Source organism: Xiphophorus couchianus, chromosome 19, assembly GCF_001444195.1.
Source record: "Xiphophorus couchianus chromosome 19, X_couchianus-1.0, whole genome shotgun sequence".
In the NCBI taxonomy this organism is placed as follows: domain Eukaryota; kingdom Metazoa; phylum Chordata; class Actinopteri; order Cyprinodontiformes; family Poeciliidae; genus Xiphophorus; species Xiphophorus couchianus.
The window spans coordinates 16,306,591-16,311,578 of NC_040246.1; the positions used below are offsets into that span (position 1 = coordinate 16,306,591).

The 4,988-nt window shown below is 37.9% G+C and overlaps 1 long non-coding RNA gene across 1 annotated transcript; it reads left to right on the forward strand.

Annotated features, from left to right (window-relative positions):
• The first annotated feature begins 2,474 nt into the window (after window positions 1-2,474).
• On the forward strand, window positions 2,475-3,126 carry LOC114133810 (uncharacterized). The gene is made up of 2 exons (XR_003593278.1): window positions 2,475-2,525; window positions 2,679-3,126. It is a non-coding gene; the product is annotated as an uncharacterized LOC114133810 (long non-coding RNA).
• Window positions 3,127-4,988: the final 1,862 nt, after the last annotated feature.

Sequence of the window (4,988 nt, forward strand, 5' to 3'; positions counted from 1 at the left end):
TACCTTGTGTGCTTGCTGATGTCTTTCACACACTCGGATGAAACAAAATATGTTGATCCTGTTCAAATATTCCTTTGTCTTGACATGACGGCCACAAGTTGTTTTTTTTTCTCTGTTTTTTGTAATGTTGCTTCTAAAATATTGCAGATATAAAAATATATTCCCTATTTACTAGAGCAAAACATCAGTACTTCAAAACTGCAATGACCTTTTTTATTTTGATTAAATGTAGTCAAGGTACATTAATTAGTCCAGGCCTGTTAACCTAGTGTTTTTGACAGAGGTCCTTAAAAATGTAGCTTATCATATTGGAAAAGATCTTCAATGATATAACAACATTCAAAACTTGTTAAATTTCAGTCCTGAATTTAACAGTTGATCATAACAAACCAAATGGATAGATTGAACATTTGTGAGTTGCCTTCCACTGATCTAAAAGGGCTTGGACCTTATTTTCAAGACTGGGCCACTTGGGATTTATAAATGGTGATCCTCAAAACTATGTTCTCGATTCACTATTACTCAAAAGTGGATTCTGTTTACTCCCTCTATTTCAGATTATGGAGTATTCCAACATCTTTTACCATACAAATAATTTAAAAAAATAGATTTACTATGGTGGAATTAGTTTTTCTTTTATTCTGAAATTATCAGTCCCACTATCTAACTCTTTCTATTAAGTTATTTTATGTCAGGTTTAATTTTTTAAAAAATATTTTTAGTAGATATACTATATAATTTTAGAGCTGTCTTCTGATCAAAGGACACATTTTCTGTTTTGTAAGTAATTTTTAATGAATAATTTATGTATGGTAGCACCTTTCATAGATAAAAAAAAGTATTCCATGAAAATGAAAGAAATAAAATCTACAAATTATATTTGTATATGAAATACACAGCTCAATGGGTTGCAGGTTTTGTTTTTTTAAGAGTCAGTAAACATTGACCTCAGTGGAAGTGGAAGAGAGTTCAAAGCGTTGGAGTCAGCCTGAATAAAACTGCAAGTCTCTACTGATCTTAAAGTGAGTCCAGGGAACGACCAGCAGCATCAAGCTGAATAATCTAAGACGCCAGGATGAAGACTGGGGCTCCAGTAAGTCCACAATATGTTAAGGTTATATTGTGGTTATGTGGTCCCTAATTCTAGTCCAGGTTGCTGCAACATTCTGCACAGTCTCAGAATGCCTAATTTAACTCACATGTATTGTTCTTCCAGGCTCCTTTTTTGGGCCACTTTTTATCAAAAATCTGTGTTATGCTTGTTTTCAGAAAAGAAAACTAGAAAATGAGAGACTCACTGTGGTTAAGTATGCCGCATATTTTTTATGAAGAATTTGTCATACTGCTGAAGTGCATCTAGAACTGCTGCTGCTGGAATCCTGACCAGCAGCAAGAGGAAAAAAAATCACAGCAGTCCTTAAATCACTGCACATCCTCACTTTAAAATGGAAAAAGTTTCCAATCTTGTTATTGGTTTATAAAGCAGTGAATACTTTTGGAGTTAAGTACATCTCAGATTTTCTTCTCCGATATGAACCATCAAAACCCCACAAGTCATCACAGACCTTTTGACTCAGTGTTCACTGAAATGTGAACAAGCATTAAGAGTCAACTTTGAGTTTCTTTGCTCCTCATTTATTTTTCCATCCTGTCTAGTGTTGCAAGCAAGTTACAGTGATTCAGAAAGCATTTCTCTGTGTATTACACAGTTAGAACACAAATAAACTGTTGAATGTTGAGCCCTAAGCTCTGACAAACTTCCTGAAAACCTGAAGTGTGTAGAAGCTGTCAGGTCTTTTCAAGTCAGGACTAAAAACATCCTTTTTTCCCATAAAAGTCAAATTTGATCAATTATTGTTATAAATTTCATTTGCACGTTTTCTATGAGATAATAAATTTTACTACTTTTAATGTATTTTTCTTTATCTTTGCTCAGAGCTTTGAATTACCTTCTGTATGAATGTCACTACACAAGTAAACTTGCCTTGTCTTTGCAGCTTCCAACTCTCTCTATTTTAATGAATAAATTAAGATCTTTTCAAACATTGGAGGTCACTTCTGTCTCTGAGCTGTTTTCTTTGTATTCTCACCAGAAACACGCTCTGACTGCTGAAAGGAATAATTTTGACTGCAGAAATTCTCCTAGCGAATAGCTGCATCCCATCCTAATATAAAGCTCGGTGAACAGCAGGCTGTTACCAACTATAAATGTAATCTTTTTAAATCAGAAATCATACGAACTCACAAGGCAGTGATGACATAAAACTGCATCTGTTCATATCACTCGTCAGTATCTGTTTTCTTTTTCCTTTTCAGGGTAGCTGCCCTGTCCTGCTCCTTGCCGGTGGAACCTGGCTCATCAGGTCGGACCAGCATGAGCCTCATTCTTCCTTAAACGAGACTCTTGTAAAAGCCAAGCCCAAAAACACTATATAAGCACCTCTTGCCTCTTCAGTTACTCAGTCTTGGCAGGGATCACACCAAGGAACACTACGTCTACCAAGAAAGGGAGGCGCCTTCTTCAGGTAAAAGCTCTCTGATCAAGAAGTGCTTTGCTTGGGCTTTGCTCTGTTTTTGTACTGATTTGCTCTGTAGCAGAATTAACCTCAGAAAAGTGCTGTATCATTGCATCTACGTTTGCTTTTCACTAACAGTAGCTGCTGGTTTTCTTTCACCAGTGGAATCCACAGTTTGAAGGACAAGCGTCGAATGAAGAAGTGCAAAGTCATTCTGATCAAGTGGTTCTCAACAGTTCAACAGTTCTTTGAGAAAATTGTGAAATGTTTAGGACCACTTGAGCAGTCGGACAAATGCTGCCATCTCAGACGATTCTGGCTGGATTCAAAGAAGGCCTGAATCTGGACAAATTTGGGAACGACTGCATCGTTTTTACCATATTTGTCAGCCTCCTTGATGTCTCCCTGTCATCTCTGCCTGACTGCGTCCCAGCAGCACATGCAGCTCTGGAGCTGTGGGGGGCTGTAAAAATGATTAGGGCTCAGTAATTTCATTCTGCTGGCACATATGCAACATTTTAATGGCTCTATTGCTGCATAGCTCTCACTTTTTCACTGCTTTTCTGTCCCTACTTTCCAGAGGTACTGATTAAAACAAGTCAATAAAGAACCATTTGTCTCTGACGAGTCTGTGGGGGGTGATAGACCTGTGGTCTGCAGGGAGGGTCACTGTCCAAAGCTCTGCAAATTGGTTTTGTGTTGAAATGACAAATTCACTCATTTGGGAAAGAAATGCATTTTTCTCTTTAACGGTACAGAGAAATATATTACATAAAGATTGAGATGAATGAATCTTCTTATTTTATCTCCATTAATAATCTGCAATTTATTTGATTGAACCACTTTTCAGCTTTTATTTTAAATCTGTGCCCACAGGAAAGACATTTACTAAAGGTTAAATTCTAAAGGCACATTTTTGTCAGGTGCATCCAAAATCTGACAAAAAAATCAAATGCTTTTTTCCTGAGCAACAACCCACCTTATACCGCATAAATCATTCACGAAAGCACTGTGCACCATTTATCCACCGCTCCGCTTTTTAGACTGCCCTCCTCTCTCCTTTTTTTTCTGCTTTTGATCTCCTCCGTGCACCAAGAGCTATCAATATTTGCTAAACGTTTCCCTCAAAGCCGGACCGCGCACCGGGGGAGCTGCAGAGGAGAAGGGATAAGACACGAGGAGAGGCATTAATGAGAAGCCCAGAGCGCTTTAAGTGTACGTGCGCAGGGACAGGGCAGCAGATGTAGAAGCGCAGGCATTCCCAGGGGGGGATCCCAGGAGGGGTCCACTGAATTTCATCAGCGGCCAGAGGGGGAGACCCGAGTCCGACCTAGACCTCCTGGAGCGGGGAGGAGACGGGAGACGAACATTGTAAATCATCTTTATGGATTGCAGTCATTATTTCAGTGACAACTGAAGTCACAAAATTGATTTAAAAAAAAAAAAATCAAATTGATTAATCCATGAAATAATTATTGACCTTCCCAATCTGCGGTGCTTACCTGTCAAACTGTTCTTGTTGCAGGGAAATTGACTACTTGCTGGGTGGAAAGCTTAAAACTTCCAAACTTGTCTTGCAACTTTTTTTGAATTAAAAGTTCAAATAAAAAATTTAATTTTAAAGTAAAACGGCGTAAATCATGATACCCTTCCGGTTATTCATCCAATTCAACCTTACGCTCAACCCAGAAACGGCGCTTTGAAAGTAGAAATCAGCTCCCCCCCATATAAGGTTTATTACGGTAGAAGGACGCCACGAAGAAGATAGGATATTCATGAGGAGCAGTAAGTCACTCCTATAAAATCTGCTGGCCACCCTAGCCAAATACCTACAAAAAAATAATTTAAAAGAAAAGGAGACCAGTTTTAGTGAGCTTCAATATTTATTTAATTGAAAAAAAAAATCTCATCCATAGAGCAGACCATATCTGTCACACACTTCTACCACCACAAACCTGTAGAGAGGCCACCTGATGACAAAATTAAACTCCAGAAATTCTGCTGATATTTTGGCCTTAGTGCACCTCCCCAGGGCTATAATGGCCCCCATCTAATCACCCTTTAGAAACCATTCAGTAAAATAAAATAAAAATGTTTTATGATTTTAATAATAAATGAGGAAACATTGCCAAGCAGCAGTGTTTTCTTATGGCATATCTATTAGAAGTACTCAGATATCTCAGAATCACACTGGGGTGAAGGTTGTGAAATTCACATTGTTCGACTTAAAGATGACCCGGTATGTAACTTTAGCCATGATGTTGTTGTTTTTTTTGGTTTTTTTCTCGCTCATATTCAAGGTTTGACTGACCATCTAAGGATTAAAGTTCAATGCTTTATTAGTGCCCTCTGGAGGCCCATATTAAAAGTGATTCATAAAAGATGATAAAGACTAGGACAAAGGCACAGAGAAAATTTGAGCTTATTACCAAAAGTAAATAATCAAAATACCAGTGGAAACATACAAAACAA